Consider the following 18559-nt stretch of genomic DNA (forward strand, 5'->3'; position numbering starts at 1 on the left):
AACACAGTCACTCCACTGGAAGGCTTTGGATGTGGTAGCATTACCACCACTGCTTGGCAGCGTTGCTTTACATTCACCAAATTCAACTTATGACAGATTTTTAGTAGAGTCCTGGACTTGTTTCTCTGAACAGATGAAGTCACTTCCAGCCTCTGCCAACCCCTCACTCCTGGTCCTTTCATACTTGAACGCCTATTATCTTCTAAACATTGGCAAAGAAGGAAATAGATTCACCATATATAACCCAACATGGTAAGTGAAATTAGAGGAATCTTGGTCCTAGATACGTGAAGGCTATAGTCTTGGAGTTACATATCCCATCCTTTCCTATCCAGTAATTCAGTCCTAAAAGCTATTGCTCTTCTTTTAAATACTCATTGCTAAATAAACCTAGTAGTAAAAAACAACAACAGTGATTTATTTTTGCATCTCTTGAGTCTGTGAGTAGGTTAGACTAAGCTAGTCTTTCTTTGCTCAAGGTCTCTCTGTGATCGCATTCAGATTGACCGAGCCTGGACTCACCTCCCTGTCTTCCTCAGCAATGCCTGTGACCAGAGTCACCCTGAATGCTTCGTCACTTACACATCTGACAGCAAGTGCTGCTTATTAGCCAGGGAGCACTTACTCCCAGCACCCACACACAGTACTTTTCCACGTAGCTTGGGTTTGTTTACACTGTGACAGTTGAGGACTATGGACAAACATCACAAGAGGGAGAGAGCAAAATGGAAACTGTATTGTTTTTCCTGTTTTGTTTTGTTTTGTACTGGGGATCAAACTCAGGACCTTGCACTTGTGAGGCACACGGTGGAACCACTTAGCTCAATCCCTGGCCCTGTATTGCTTTTTCTATAGGGCAGTTCTATAGTTTCATGTAAAACCCTGATCTATTTCAAGGAGGGCACTCAGGACTCATGTTTTGATGGGTGGAATGTCAAAGACCTTGAGGGCATGTCTTAAAGACATTACCACCTCCACTCTCCCTTTGTGTTGCCTTGAAGTGTCTTCTAAAGGGAATGAGACAGCAACTTCTTCACCATCACAATGAAATCCTCACTATTGCTGACAATGATTCTTAACTCAGGGATCAGGTGGTGACAATGGGAACAGCAGAGCCATGGTCATTCTCTAAGAACAGAAGGTCTAGGATGGACCCAATTCTATTCCTGTAACTGGGGCACACATTCCTCACAAATCATTGAAGCCAGAATAAAAAATGGCAAACCCTCCTGGAGCATTAATTAACTCATATATTTGATAATAGGAAATAGTCTATTCTGTAGGACTTTTAAGATGTAAGCAAAGATGTATTTTTATATGTAATCAAATAATTTAAATTTTATATAACAAAAATAATGCTGAATGGAATTTTTACTTGCATGGGCTCTTTTGTGAAACTCCCTTTTCTCAGTGTGTGCTTTCATTTTCTTCTATGCCATTTGGGATTCTTTGTGGAAAACTTTTTGAAATATCAGCTTCCTCACTTTGCTATTAAAAACCAAGAAATAGCTTCTCTGGTGTGCAAAACAAAAAGTGTAAATAGGTCCAAATTGTCTAATTGACAATATGAAATAGAAAGAAAGGGCTAAAGGAGTAGATGAAGTGGGAAGGGTAGGGGAAAGGAAAGAAGGGGAAAGAAAAAAATATGAGAAAAGGTAAAAATGAAAACAAAGTCTTTGTAAATAGGGAAAGGTGGGGGCGGTGAAAGGGAGGGCAGTATGGGGAAAAATGAGAACCAAGATACATCATGTAAAGGTACAAGATCCAGAAGATTAATGTAACTGTACTGTATACCTAGAAAGTACCAATAAACTTAATGGAAAAAAAAAACAATATTAAAGTGTCAGCTCTAGCAGTGAATTTGAGCTTAGGTCTTACTGATTCTGATGCATGTGATTGTTATTACTCATTAAAGCAGAAAAGCATTTCTTGTCGCTGCTGTGGATTCTTGGTTATTTGGGCCCAGCTGTAAGTTCTAGTGTTCTTTCTTTGCCTGCTTCTTAATATTTTTTACTTTGCATAGTATTGGAATGCAGAAATTATTATCTGTGAAGATGTTTTGCATGTAAATTTCATTTGTTAAGCTTTCTTTTCCAGGCATATCACAAAGTTTATTTTACATTGTGGAAAATTTATATAGCTTGATTTCATGTGGCCTTGGGTATACCATCAATTGTGTCCTTCACTTCCCCGGCCAACTTTTACTCCCTTCCCTTACTATGTAGCAATGCTTGTCAACTAAACTGAGCCATATCAGGAGACTCCATGATAAATATCTATGCAGCTGTATAAATCAAACGTGGTGGCTTGAGAAAGCAAAAATTCATTGTTTTACAACTCTAGAGGCTAGAGTCTAAAATAAGTTTCTGTAGGCTTCAGTCTAGATGTCAGCAGGACTGATGCCTTTGAAAGCTGTAGTGGAGAGTCTCTATCCTTAGCTTTTCTAGCATCTACAAAACAGTTGTATTGAATGCTTGGAGCTCTTTCTTCTCCTTCAAAGTCCATCAATACAATCTCTTCATTAATCACTTCTCCCTCTCAGTTCCTGGCTTCGGCATCCCTCTTACAATAACTCTCGAGATTATATTGGACTCATATAGATAATCAAGGAGAATCTTCCCCTCTCATAGTTCTTAATTTAACCTCATTTGACAAAGGTTTTATTTTTATTTTTATTTTTATTTTTTTGCTGTGAAATCTAACAAATTAAAGATTACATACATTATTTTTTGGGATGGTCACTATTTTGTCTATTACACCATATTTTTGGGAAAGTAGACAGGTGCCCTAAACAGGAAAATCACAAACTTCCCTGCAATTGTTATTAGGCTGTGAAAAGAAGGTTTTTCCTGAGAGTGGCTAAACTTACAGAATATGATATTGGGGATACTGCCAACTATTTTTTACTTACATAGAAGAAGCTCATCTCAACCAGGAGGGAATGAAGCCAATGGATTGGAAATTGTAGCCAAGAGAACAGAGACAATTGGCTTTGATGATTGTATTTGAGTACTTATATCGTTATGCTGGAAATCTGACCTGATCTTAATTTTCCAGGCTTAGGAACCAATAAATTTCCTTTTTGCTTGAGCTACTTTAGGCTGGATTTCTATATTAATGACTCCTCACATATTTATATTAAACAATGAGACAGAAAAGGAGGAGCAAGCCAGTTCAATTATTTTTCTTCTACTTTAAGGAATATAATAGACTAGATTTAAATACCAATGAGATCGAAACTATCCAAGTAAAACTTGGACACCATTAGGTTTTGTTTTCTTATATCTATACCTATCATATATGTATACTCTATACAAATTACAAGGCATAATTAGAAGCTAATATATTAAAAAGAATGCTACTGTTAACCAGGGAAGTCATTGGAATAATAGATTTCTTGACATTTTGCTACTGTTTCCTTATTTACAAAAAGAAAGCAAGCCTATTTTTCTTTCATAAGAAGACTATGTCCATAATTGTGGGCTCCTTTGCCTAGAAGGAGACAGATGGATTATGTTATAGCTTTTTGTCTTTCAGACCTGGGAATCTTTCCTCAGTAAGCTTAATATTATAATATTTAGAGCAGAGGTTCCCAACCTTTTAGGCACCAGGGCCCAGTTTCATGGAAGATAATATTTCCATGGACCAGGGGAAGGGTATTTTTTTAAATTACTTTTTATTAGTATATGTTTGTAATACGTAATAATTACATTCCCCAGCACTTCATCTCTGCCTTAGATTCTCATGAGTGTAAACCTAGATTCCTTGCATGAACAGTTCACAGAAGGGCTTGAGCTTCTACGAGAACCTAATGCCACCACTTGTCTGTTAGTAGGTGGAGCTCATGTAGGCCGGCGACACACTGGGAGCAGCTGTAAATATAGGAGTCTATCTTCCCCGCCTGTCACTCACTTCCTCCTGGTTCCTAACAGGCCATGGACTGGTAAGAGTCCAGAGGCTGGATTCAGGATCCTGGTTTAGAGGATGCAGTAGTTAGAGGAGTATTAATGGTGAATTATGATACCACAGAATTTTTTAAGTGGTAACACTTATTTTCCTTTCCTCTCAATCTGCCTAGCCTTTATGGCATGTTTTGACTAAAACAATATCACAGAAGTGATGGTTTGCTAGTTCCAGTGCCAGCTCTCGAGGGTTATCGCCGTCTCTTTTTTCCTTGGAATATTTTCTCTTAGACTGAACGTGACTGCCAAATGATGAGGCCACACACAGAGAGAGGTCCTGGAGGAGAAATGTCTTCTTGGATGTTCTAGCCCCAGGAGCATTCCAAATTGAAAGCAGTTGCGTGAATGTTCCCAGTTACCACCATGTGGAGAAAAGATAAACCTTTCCCATCTGCCCAAAATGAAAAATCCTGATCAAATAATTGATTGTAGTTTAAGCTATTAATTTGGAGTTCATGGTTATGCTACAAAAGCTAACTGAAACAGGTAGACTCCCTGAGACTCAAAATAAGGGATTGGTGGTAGGTGACATGGTGACTGCAAATTGCTTCTTGTTCTACGTCCATGATACACTTTCCTTTGTTGCATCCTGAAAACGTCAGAATCTCATGTTGGAGAGGGCTGCATTGTTGTTCAGGGATGGACACCAAGTGACAGTCAGCAGGAGCCATGATGAAAAGTTTTCATGGCTGCACTTGGTGTGGGGAAGTCGAGGAATTGGATGAGCTGGTTTTGGGGAAGTTTTTAAATAGAAAATGTCCTTCTGTCCTTCCTGAAAAATCTGGCTTTCAGGTGTCATGATTGAGATCCATTAGGCTTCCTGGTCCATGCGTCACTTTTGTAGATGAGAATCATACCCCCAAACAGGCATAGTAGAAATTTGAAAGAATCCTGGGAATTAGATGACTTTTACAAGCTGCCATACCTGGACTCCTGAATTCTTGATTTTTTTTGTTGGAATAATTATTTTTAAGCCACTTCAAGTCTCAGGTATATGTAACTATGTAAGTGCATGCATTCTAACTTATATATCCTATAAACTATCTCACGTTATGTTTTTCATGGACTTTAATGAGTTATGAACTAACCATACTTAACATGATTTAAGAAAGTAAGGTAATCTGATATTTCTGCTACCAGCATGTCATAAAGCAGATCATTTTGTAATACGTCTTTGGCAAATAGTAGCATAAATGTTCAGAGAGACATTATGGCTAAGTAGGTTTCTCTTAGACATTCAAAACATGTGGAGAAATTGAGTTTTAAATGGAGGTAAGCCTCAATTTGAATTCCAGCTTCTCTTTGGAAAGATGACAAGCTCCAAATCTCAACATTCCTATGTAAAAAATAAACCAGAGGTAAGAAAACCTAAATTATTTAGGGGAGATTTTAGTGAGGTAGCTTATAATACAGAATTACACCCTGCTAAATGACTATGTTCAAGATTGTATGTAATAACGCTAAAGAACCACACAGAAAAGAAAAAAAATGTAGAAGTAGAGAGACACCAGTGAGGACAGAAACAAGAAGGCTAAAAGGTTATGATAATGATTTTCAAAGTTCTGATTTTCATAGACTGTCATCTCCTCAAGTAGCAGAACAAAGAGATACTGTATTTGGAGAGTTCTGCCAGTCCTGCTATGAAATCAAACATCCAGCTATATGCCCAGAATCTACAAATGAAAGTAAAGCTCAAACTTGGGCAGTTATGAAGGAAATAAGCCAGTTAAGGATGAGGAACTCATTGTTATTCACTTAGCAAATATTGACTAAGCATTTACATTGTGCCAAGCCCTGGGGAGACAGTGGACAGCAAGGCAGACTTAAGACCTGGGGGGAGGCAGTTCCCATTCTAGTGCTTGAGGCACATGAGTGAGTGGATAGAACATTCTGTTAGCTCCTGAGATGAGTGTCACAAAATGTCAGGGAGGTGGAGAGATAGAAATTAGTTAGTAGGAGCACTTTTGAAGATAGTTTCCTTAGGTGGTGCAAAATAATAGTTAATAGAAATAATATTTAATTGAAATTTGCTTGATGATTTAAAAAATATTTGTAAATTCTGTCTGATGAATTCTGGAGAAGATGCTGACCATTCCTTCTGTGTTTTTTTTTTTTTTATAGAAAGATTTGACAAAACAGACTCTGCATATTTTTTTTCCTCATTGAGTTTATTGGTACATTTTAGGGATACAGTACAATTACATTTATCATTGGGATCTTCTACCTCTACATGACAGGCCTTGATTCTCATTTTTTCCCCTTGTCCCTGCCCTCCCTTCACCCCTTCCTCCCCTCCCCACTTACAAACACTTCATTTCCATTTTTTCACTTTCTCCTATTTTTCCTTTCCCTTATTACCTTTCCCCTACCCTTCCCATTTCCCTGCACCTTTAGCCCTTTTCTTCCTATTTCACATTGTCAAATATCTCATTACATTCTGTATATTTGCTCCAGCACTTACTGAGCACTTTTGAATTGGTTAGGTAATCTCCCCAAGCTTCTTACTTGTCAATAGGAAACCATAATACCTATTTTATAGATAATCTGGAAGAAAGAATAAGGTACGAGAAGTGCCTGCCACACTATGACATTCAAAGAATATTTGTTCCTTTCTCATTTGTTTGGTTAGGCCTGAACAAAGAGAGACTGATTCAGATAGATTAGTTGTGAAAAAACAAGAACCTTGATTATTGAGGTGAAGATGTTGCAAGTTTCTGATGGAATTTGGATATTAGTGAGACTTTAGGATAAGTAGGACACATTTGTAACCTTTAACTAGACTCAAGACTGGGGTTGCATCCAACCACACCTCCTTATTCCTTCTAGCTCTGTGGTGCTGAATGTGGCTTCTGCCTCTTCGTTTTTCATGCTAAGAAGTCGGAGGTTCCTAGATGTAAGTACACTGACTTCTGCAGGTATGACTACATACAATCATCTGGGCATATATAATAAAATAGATACCTTGGTCCCAATTTTAGAAATTATGATTAATTAGATCAATGTGGAGCCTGGAAATGTTATTGACCCAGAATTGTATCCATTTCCACTTTAGAGTTCATTCACTTGTAACGAGAACAGTTCTCCTTTGAGCCTCATGCATAATCTTTACTAATCATTTGCTTTAAGTCTATAAAATGTACTAAAAAGTGCAATAGTTCTCTAACACTAACATTTTTCTTAATTAACCGTCTACACTCATTCCAATGTATTGTTTATTAAGACAGAATCTTAAAAGCAAGCTTAAATTTTTTACTTTCATCTTCAAGTGGATTGTGCATGAAAAAATACTTTCCTAAACTCTTTTCTTTCTATGAAATTTAACTCAGAAAATAATGAAACACAACTGCATTTAGCCAGATACTTAAAATTCAGTTTAAAGAACTCTGAAACATTTTCTGTAAAGCTTTTCTGTAAGAAGTGCTGGGTAACTTGGAAAAAATGAGATGATTTTGTAACACAATTCATTGGATTAAAAAAAAAAGAAACCATAAAAGTACTCAAAGAACACATAGGTAAAATTTAAGATTTGAATAGATAAAATCTTTTGCGTCTCAAATTTCAGATGTTATAAAAAGTAAATCCAAAACATACTTTATTAAGTAAAATTCAAAACACCTGCATGACAAAAAATATCTCTATAAATATATTTGTGAAGAACAAACTGAGAAAAAGATTTTCAGCTCAAATTATAAATGAGGAGCAATATCTTAATAGATAAGGAGCTTCCTTAAATTAAAAATAATACATAATTTAAAAAATCCATAAAGGAGAAAAAAGACAAGGAAAATAAATACAAATGGCTCCTAAGACTTAAGAAAGATATTCATTCCTCAAAATAAAATAATAAAATAAATGCAAGTTAAAATATGTTTAGATTCCATCTCTCACCAATTCGTTGGGTAAAATCTACAGTTTTCCTTGAGGCACATTCATAAGTTGCTAGTGGGAATATAAATTGGTAGACAGAAATTTGACAATAACAATCCAACTTGCAGTTGCATTTTATCCTATAGCTTAGCAAGCTCACTGCTAGGTATTTATCCTACAGATATCCTTGACCTTGTGCAAGATGATGAATGTATGTGGTTATTCTTATAGCATTGTTTTCTGGTAATGGTGCAAGAAAGAATTGTTCAAATAGCTTATGTACTTTCAGACCGCACAGTGCTTTGGCACTGTAAACATGCAAACAGAGAGACTTCAAGATACAGTTACACGAAGTCATGACCAGAAGAATATGTTTAGGTGAATTTTTGTGTGTGAAAGAGGGGAAAAAGAGTGCCCATTCATATTACCTTATATTTGAACAAAAAAATCACAGATAAATAAGTAACTAAAAATGGTTGAGGATAAGGGAGGCTAAAAGGATCTAGGGATGGGTGGGTGGGGAAGATATTTTGTATTGCAGTCATCATATGGTCAACAGTTTTACTGAAAAGAATAGCTAACAATAGTTTTTAATACCTGGACTTAACAGTGGAGGAGAAAACTTACTGTGGTGCTTGTTATATTGTATATTTTTGTAAATATATTTAAAAATTAAGCAAAAATCAGGAGATTTCAGGTGGATTGTGTTTCAGTAAAGATAATATTTTAGTTAGATAAAAGTGACAGGGACTATAGAATATCATACAACAAACAAGAGGAAACTGTCTGAGAAAATTGTGATGAATGGATTGAGAGACCTTCAGATATATTTTCCCATAATGACCATGAACCATCCATGTTATCTCAAGCAGTGTGGTTAAAGATGATTTTTTTTCCTCCTGAGAGAAAAAAATCCATCTAGTGAAATGTTATTTCAAATAGTCTAAAAGCACAAAGCAAAGGTGTTACTAATCTTCAACTGTGTATTTTGGCTTCAAGTAAAGCAAAAACCTTTCTGTGTCATAACCAGGGGAAGTGAGTGACACTCTGGCATTGCTTTAGAGACTCAGCAAGGTCACAAAATTGCCTCCAAAGCCTCAGACATCCACATACATGTTCAAGGTGGATGAAGACAAGATAATGAGGGACAGCTGTTGTTTTCATAAGATGAAAAGAAAAAAAACAAGAACCTTGTTCAAACACTCCAGACCACTTCCTCTTACTTCACTGGCCTAAACTGAATTGTCACATGGCCATTCTGAATGCAGGGGGTGGGTTAGGAGAGTATCCAGGTTTACCAGCTTCTGTGGCAGCAGCAGGGAGGAACAGAGCATTGGAAAGGCTGCTGGGTAATGGACATTTGCTCTTCCTGTAAATGGTGGCCATATGGTGATGGGAGCACTAAGCTCATGGTCGCTCCAAGTGCCAGTGTTTAGCACAGCCCAGAGTGGGCTGAAGAGTCCCCAGATGCATGTGTATTTGAGGCTGATTTCCCCGGCATTAAAAAAGGATGGCAGAAGATATTTCTTTGAAATTGCTGGGCGTTTACTTTTTACCTTTCTGTCAAGCTGTAATGTGCTTTAAAGCAACACAACTCAAGCCCCATGCTTGAGCTTGTGAGGCAGGTGACAGCACCACTGAGCTAAATCCCTCACCCTCATGTTAAAAGTTAGTAGTAAGCACTTCAGTAATATTTTGAGACAGTTTATTCATTGAATATTCTAATAACCAGAAGAGGGTTTGATGGAAATTTTGTAAGAAAATCCCAGATGATACATTTGTTTGGCTTGAGTTACTCAGATTATTTCAACACCTTTGGCATCTTGGGTGGCATTTCTGATCATGTGACTAAAAAAGCAAGCCTTGTACAATGAAAATGATTACTTTCAATGAGGAAATACAAATTTAAAAAGGTATATGTTTACCATAACACCCAGAGCATGCCTTTTTCTGAAACAGAATTATATTACATGAAAGGACAATTTAAATATCTCCTTTATTTGCATTAGTGGGAGGACCACACCCATCAAATATCTCCTTTATTAAAGTTCAGACTTGTGTTAAAAAAAGCATTATACTGGCAAAGCTACAGACCCGAGGATCAGTGGAATAGATCAGAAGATGCAGAAACAACTCCAGACATACTCAGCTACCTCAGATCTTTGACAAAGGAGCCAACCATCCTCACTGGAGGAAAGATAGCCTCTCTAATAAATGGTGTCTGAAAACTAGATTTCAACCTCCCAAAGATTAAAATTAAACCCTTATCTGTCATAATGCACTAAACTAAAAATCCAAGTGGATTAAAGATCTAAGTATTAATAAAGAAACATTAAACTTGCTGGATGACAAGTTAGACAGAACTCTCGAAGACACTAGCATAGGAAAAGACCTTATGAACAAATTCTCAGTAGCACAGGCATTAGCAGAAAGAATCAACAACTGGGATCTCATCTTATTAAAAAGCTTCTACACTGCAAAAGAAACCACCTGCAACATGGGAAAAAATTTTTACCAGCTGCTCCTCAGCCAAAGTACTATTATCTAGAATATATAAAGAACTATAAAAAAGCAGGTCCCTCAAATATAAAGACCCAATTCAAAAATGGGCATCTGAAATGAACAGATGTTTCTCAGACAAACAAGTAAGGGCAGCAAATAAATACATGAAAAAATGTTTGACATCACTGGTCATTCAAGAAATGCAGATGAAAACAACACTGAGATTCCACCTCATCCCACAAAGAATGGCTGCTATCAAGAAATCAACCAATAAAAGGTTGGTGGTGCTGTGCAGAGAAAGGAACCCTTCTCCATTGTTGGTGGGAGTGCAGACTGGTGTAACCACGGTGGAAATCAATATGGAGATACCTTAAAGAACTAGGACTAGCGGTTCCATTTGACCCAGCCATCCCTCTGCTGGGTATCTTTCCAAAAGAATTAAAAGAATCATATCACAGTGATATATGCACACCCATGCTTATAGCGGCACCATTTGTAATAGCTAAAACTTGGAAACAGCCCATCTGCCCATCAGTTGGAGAGTGAATAAAGAAGTTGTGGTTTTTCTATAAAATGGAGTACTACTCAGCCATAAGGTATGAGAAACTAGAGTCATTCATAGGAAAATGGATGCATATTGAGGATATACTCTTAAGTGAAACAAATTATAATACACACATGTGTAAATACCAAATAGTTTCTCTGCTGTGAAAAACTAAAAGTGTAGATAAGATCCAAATGGTATAATTGACAATGTAAAATAGGAAGAAAAGGGCTAACGGTGTAGGGAAAGTGGGAAGGGTAGGGGAAAGTAAATAAGGGTAAAGAAAAAATATGAGAAGAAAAAATGGAAAAAAAAAGTTTTTGTAAATAGGGAAGGGAGAAGGGGTGAAGGGAGAGCAGGGACAAGGGGAAAAAATGAGAACCAAGACCTGTCATGTAAAGGTACAAGATCCCAGTGATGAATGTAACTGTACTGTAGACCTAAAATGTACCAATAAACTCAATGAGGAAAAAAAGCCATTACTTTAAAAATATTGCTATTTTTGTTTCATTTTTTGACTCAGAAAGAAAAATAAAAACGCTTAAACTAATTATCTCTTAAACAACAGTTTATGATTTTGTTCATTTTGGATCACCACTAATCTTTGTCACTGTCAGCTGGTCTCTCCCTAAAGTGCGGGCTCCTCTCTCTCTCTCTCTCTCTCTCTCCCTACCTCCCTCTGTCTTCCCCTTCCTGGACTGGAGAACAAAGTCTGGGCCTTTACATTCACAGCTATTTTTGTATTGTAACATTTTAACAGAAGGTCTCACCAAGTCGCTAAATTGCCCGGGCTTGACCTTGGGATCCTTTCCTCCTCAGGTCCCTGAGGCTGAGATTACTGGTGTGGGTTTTCACGCCTAGCCTGGTTTCACATATAAACCATGACAGACACATTTGAAATGCGGACAGAATTTGAACTTTGGCTTCATCAAATTTAGGTTTTTCAATTCAAGCTAACGATTCTTGAAAAACTGCTTTTTACCTGGCAGCTTTTTGCCTTACTTCTAAAGTTGTCATTATAATAATAAAAATCAGAAGCTGTAAGTTTCTAATTCCGTTTAATTCTTATTCTGAAGAGTTGTATTACAATTATTTCTTCCTATAAAATCCTAAATATTTATAGTTGGATTCAACCAGTTTACTGGCATTTGAACTTGGCAGATATGGAGTCTCACCAGTTTTAAAAATCTGTATGACATCATGTTTCAACCTGGTTGCTCATCAATTAAAAATTATATACATCAAGTACTATTCATGAAGTGTTGCCAAGCATATTATTTCAGCTGCTCTTCACACACACAAAAGTAAGTGCAACTGTTTTGCCTATTTCATAGATGAAAGCATATGGAGAGCTCATGTGACTCCTGAACACTGCCCACCCCTGTTTGTACAGAGCAGTGGCTAGAGGAGAGCGCTGGCCACATGGACCACAGTTGGTCTGTTCCTTAACAACCATGTCCAGTTTAAAACTACTTGGAGACACAGTTCTTAAAATCCAGCTGCTTCTTCAAGGTCTTTCCAACATCATAAACTTGTGTAAACTTCAAATACTCTGTTTACTGTTCACATGAATGAGTCTATATTTGGTAATTCCCAGGGCTATGTCAATAATTAAAAAACCACCATGTTCAAATTGTCCTGTGAGGGAAAGATGAATAGGAGCAAAGAGTTAGCTAATCTTGTTTAATTGGGCCAGCATTATAGGCTGAATAAAAAGGGAAAAGATGAGTTTAGTGGCAGCCTGGATGCTGAAGGGGTGAGAATGTAGATTGTGTTTCTGAAGCTTGAACTGAAAATGGGTGTGATACGTGGTGATGACCCATGCATATCAGGAGCGTGAAGGATAGTTTGCCATTGATGCCATGGTGAAACAAATGTAATGGAAATGCCAAAGACTCACACACCTGAAACTGCTCTCAAAATATTTGCCATAAATCACAACTTATTGTTCATGGGCACATTGGCAGATTGTAACAATGTAGTTTATCTAGTTTGCTTTCTTAAAAAGGGCCTACTTACAGATGCAACTAAATTCCTCTTCAAGTGCAGAATTATTTCCTCTTCCATTTAGATATGTCAATATTTGTAGCTATACCATCATTTTCCCTTTTATTTTTGTTGTTTTACTTTGAGAAATGTAACATGTGAAAAGGATTATCCTCTGTGTAACCACAAAAAAATATATTGAAGCCACACTGTGGCTTGGCATAGTGTGTTGCTTACTTTGAGGTGGTGGAGAATCCATTACTCATAACTTTAATAATAAAATTCTCAATATTTGAGTTTTAGGAAGAAGATGAAATCGTGCTTCCCTGTGTTCCCGTCTCACCTTTAACCCCTGTGCACTGAGAACAAAAACTTTCAAGAAACCTTTTCTTGAGCATTTACCAAAGCTACTATATGAGATAATAACATACCTAATATACAGTCATTGCAGCCACAGGATGTACTTTCTCCTGATGTATCCCACATATATCAAATATCTACTGCCACAAGGAAGACTGGCAAATGTTCTGATGGGGAATGGAAACTTGAGACTTAGAGGAGGGAGAATTGAACACTGGCTGAGAGTATGAGAGAATATGGCACAGAGAAAGTGACATCTGAAAAAAATTCAATCTTAAAAGTAGCTTAAATGAAAAGGGAGTGGTGGGATTTTATGGTACTTCAACGTTACATACCCAGTTAAAGGGGTACAAATCTAATTAAAAAAACAAACAAACAAAACACAGACACACTTGTTTCAGACTCAGCCTGTGGTTTGGCAGTTTTTAATCCTTGGGTTAAAGATCAAAAGACATGAGCTCACAGTCAACAAAGCCTATGCACCACTCACAGCTTCAATCTGCTTTTTAAAATTGCTTTACTCTTAAATATGAACTGATAATCAGATACTTTGGGAAAATCTCTCACATGAAAGATAAAGATTGTACTGGGTACTTAGCTCAGTGGCACTGTGCCTGCCTCACAAACTCAAGGTCCTGAGTTCACTCCCCAGTACCCAAAACAAAAAACAACAGCAAAAAGAAAGATAAAGACTAAAATAAACACATACAACACATACAACAAAATGTGGAGAAACCCAAAGCTATGCAGAAAATATGCAAACATGGAGAGGAAAACTACCATTAATATCCTTAGGGAGATAAGAAAAAAAATATTGTGTCCTTGAAGCCTGAAAAAGAGACTATTATCAATGGAACACTAAGAAATTTTTAAAAAGACTCTTAAAAGTACAAAATGTGATAGCAAGTATGAGAAAAATTTAAGATAATTGTTGGAAAGTAAAGTTCCGAAAAGCTCCTAAGAAACAGGCTGTTTCAGCTTGCTATGACTTTCAGAGCAAAGTATTACTGACTGGTTGGCTTAATTAGCAGAAACTTATTTCCATACAGATCTTGAGGTTGGAAGTCTGAGCTAAAGATGTGAATGGGGTTGATGACTTCTGAAGCCTTGCCTCTTGGTTTAGAGCTGGTCATCTTCGTGGTCACATTTTGCCCTCCCCATTTATGTGTGTCTATGTCTAAATTTCTTCTTATAAACATAGCAGTCATATTCTATAAGGATTCATCCTAGTTTTTTTATTTTACTTTATTACCTCTGTATCTCATTCTGAGATATTGGAGTTAAGACATCAACATAGAATTAGAAGACACATAATAGGGACCAAAAAACTTAGAAATGAAAAGAAAAGTAGCAAGGAAAATGGTATAGCATGGGCAAGAGGTTATGATACCTCAAATATAATTTCTAGAGTAAAATAGGAGAGAGATAAATGAAGCAATTTACAAGACTAAAAGATACTGTGAATATGCAAGAAATGGATAAGAATAGCCTTATGCTTATGACAAGGCAATCATTAAAAATGCTAGGGTACTAGGGCAAAAGGAATGCGCATCCTAGAGATGCTCTTGTGTGTATGCTTAGTTGTACCTCCAAATCCTCATGTAGTCATAGGTGGGGCTTTTTCAGAGGTGGCTGGATTCAGAGTATGTAACACTGGGATTGATTCATTGTGCAATGCTAGGATTAAGGGCATTTGGATTAAGGGTGTGAGTGCTGCCTACCCTAAGTAGCTTGGTTAAGCTAAAAGGGATAGAAATAGATATGATCTTTCCTGTGGCTTTGCTACCTTTTGCCCACTATGAACTGGTTCTCCTCTGTGATGCCACTCTGCCTTGGAGTCAGCTGATTATGGACTGAAACCTGTAAAAGCTGTGAGCTAAATAAACCTATCCCCTTATCTTTGGAGATGTTTTGCCTCAGCATTAAGAGAACGGTAACTAAAACAGAATTTGGTACCAGAGAAGTGGGCCTATTGCTGTGACTGTACCTGACCCTGTGATTCAGGAGTCTTTGGGACTGGCTTGTGGGAAGAATTTGGAAAGGTTTGAAGATTCTGGTTGAAAAAGTAGAGCTGGAATGCCTTAGGCTGTACTTGATGGGAGCTTCTGTTCAGAGCGCAGAATACATGAAGGCTGATAGAAATCCCACTAGGAAAGGCTATGCTCACTGCTGGGAAGGACTACATTGGCTGTAGAACACCAACTAATATGTATTATGACTTGGCAGAAAGTTTGTCTGCATTTTGCTCATGTCTAGAGACTCTGACTGAGACTAAGTTTAAGGGCGGTGGACAAATTAATATTTTTTATTGAGTTTATTGGTACATTTTAGGGATACAGTACAGTTACATTCATTGTTAGGATCTTGTACCTCTATATGACAGGTCTTGGTTCTCATTTTTTTCCCCTTGTCCCTGCCCTCCCTTCACCCCCTTCTCCCCTCTCCATTTACAACCACTTTATTTCCATCTTTTCATTTTCTCACATTTTTTCTTTTCCCTTATTACCCTTACCCTACCCATCCCCCCACCTTCCCTACACCTTTAGACCTTTTCTTCCCATTTCACAATGTCAGGTATCACATTAGGATCTTATGTACTATTACAGTTTATTCACACCAGAGAAACTATTCTGTATTTACACATGTGTGACTTATTTATTTCACTTAGGAGTATATCCTCAATATGTATCCATTTTCCTATGAATGAATCTAATTTCTCATTCTTTATGGCTAATATTCCATTTCATAGAAAAATCACATATTCTTTATCCAGTTTCCAACTGATGAGCAAATGGGCTGTTTCCACGTTTTAGCTATTACAAACTGTGCTGCTATAAACATGGGTGCGCATACATCACTGTGATATGATTCTTTTAATTCTTTTGGAAAGATACCCAGCAGAGGGATGGCTGGGTCAAATAGAACCTCTAGTCCCAGCTCTTTGAGGTATCTTCATATTGATGTCCACAGTGGTTGCACCAGTCTGCACTCCCACCAACAATGGAGAAGGGTTCCTTTCTCTGCACAGCACCACCAACCTTTTATTGGTTCATTTCTTAATAGCAGCCATTCTTTGTGGGGTGAGGTGGAATCTCAGTGTTGTTTTCATCTGCATTTCTTGAATGACCAGTGATGTGGAACATTTTTTCATATATTTACTTGCTGCTTTTATTTCTTTGTCTGAGAAATGTCTGTTCATTTCAGATGCCCATTTTTGAATCGGGTCTTTATATTTGGAGGGCCTGATTGTTTTGAGTTCTTTATATATCCTTGATAATAGTCCTTTGTCTGAGGAGCAGCTTGTAAAATGTTTTTCCCACATTGTAGATTGTCTCTTAGTTCTGTTGATGGTTTCTTTTGCAGTGCAGAAGCTTTTTAATAAGATGAGATCCCAGTTGTTGATTCTTTCTGCTAGTTCTCATGCTACTGAGGATTTGTTCATAAAGTCTTTTCCTATGCCAATGTCTTCCAGAGTTCTGCCTAACTTATCTTCCAGTATTTTTAGAGTTTCTGTTTTAATATTTAGAACTTTAATCCACTTGGATTTTAATTTAGTGCATGGTGAAAGATAAAGGTCCAATTTTAATCTTTGGCACATTGAGATCCAGTTTTTCCAACAACATTTATTGAAGAGGCTATCTTTCCTCCAGTGGAGATGGTCAGCTCCTTTGTCAAAAATGAGGTAGCTGAGCATATATGGAATTGTTTTTCTGTTTTAATATTTAGAACTTTAATCCACTTGGATTTTAATTTAGTGCATGGTGAAAGATAAAGGTCCAATTTTAATCTTTGGCACATTGAGATCCAGTTTTTCCAACAACATTTATTGAAGAGGCTATCTTTCCTCCAGTGGAGATGGTCAGCTCCTTTGTCAAAAATGAGGTAGCTGAGCATATATGGAATTGTTTTTGTGTCTTCCAATCTATTCCCCTGATCCTCAGGTCTGTTTCTTTGCCAGTAACACGCTGTTTTTATCACAGTGGCTTTGTAGTATAGTTTCAAATTGGGAGTTGTTATACCTGCTGCCATGTGTCTGTTGCCTAGGATGGCTTTGCTATTCTAGTTTTCTTATGGTTCCAAATGAATTTTTGGATTCTCTTTTCTAGTTCTGTGAAATAGAGTGTTGGAATTTCATTTGGTACTGCATTGAATCTGTATAGCAGTTTTGGTAGTATGATCATTTTCACTATGTTGATTCTTCCTACCCAGGAGCAGGGGATATTTTTCTACTTTTTTATATCCTCTTCGATCTCTTTTTTTCAGAGAGCTGTAGTTTTCAGTGTAGAGGTCTTTTCCTTCTTTTGTTAGATTGATTCTTAGATACTTCATTTTTTTGGATGCTATTGTGAGAGGAATTGTTTCCCTAATTTCTCTCTCGTGAGCCTGTTATTTGTGTATAAGAAGGCTATTGATTTCTGGGATTTCACCTTGTATCCAACAACTCTACTGAATCTATCAATTAAGTCTAGAAGTCTTTTGGTAGAGTTTTTTTGGGTCTTCAATGTAGAGTATCATATCATCAGAAAATAATGACAGTTTAACTTCTTCCTTTTCTATCTTTATTGCTTTAATTTCTTTCTCTTGTCTAATTGCTGTGGCTAATGTTTCCAGAACTATATTGAAGAGGAGTGGTAATAATGGGCATCATTGTCTTGTTCCTGATTTTAACATGAAGGTTTTCTGTTTGGGCCATTTAATATGATGTTGGCTGTTGGTTTTTCATAGATAGCCTTTATTAAATTGAGATATACATAATCTATTCCAATTTTTTGCATGTTTTTTTTTTATCATGAATGGGTGTTGAATTTTGTTCAATGTTTGTTCTGCATCTATTAAGAGGACATATGGTTTTTGTCCTTGACTTTGTTAATATAGCATATTACGTCTATTGACTTATGTATGTTGTACCATCCTTGCATCACTGGAATAAATCTGACTTGGTCAGGATGTATGATCTTCTTGATGATCCTCTGTATATTTTTTGCTAGTATCTTATTAAGGATTTTTGCATCTATATTCATTAAGGAGATTGGCCTGTAGTTCTCTTTTTTTAGTTGCATCTTTCCCTGGTTTGGGAATCAAAGTGATACTTGCTTCCAGGAATGAATTTGGAAGTATAACTTCCCTTTCAATTTCAATGAAATGTTTGAAGAGTAATGGCAGTAGTTCTTCTCTAAATGTCTTCTAAAATTCAGCAGTGCGTCCATCAGGGCCTGGGCTTTTCTTTGTTGGTAAATTTTTAATTATATTTTCAATATCACTGACTATAATTGGGGTGTTTAAAATATTTTTATCTTCTTTGTTCAACTTTGGTAATTCATAATTATCAAGAAATCTC

The sequence above is a fragment of the Fukomys damarensis genome, unplaced genomic scaffold, assembly GCF_012274545.1.
Source record: "Fukomys damarensis isolate Sample0158 unplaced genomic scaffold, DMR_v1.0_HiC HiC_scaffold_37, whole genome shotgun sequence".
In the NCBI taxonomy this organism is placed as follows: domain Eukaryota; kingdom Metazoa; phylum Chordata; class Mammalia; order Rodentia; family Bathyergidae; genus Fukomys; species Fukomys damarensis.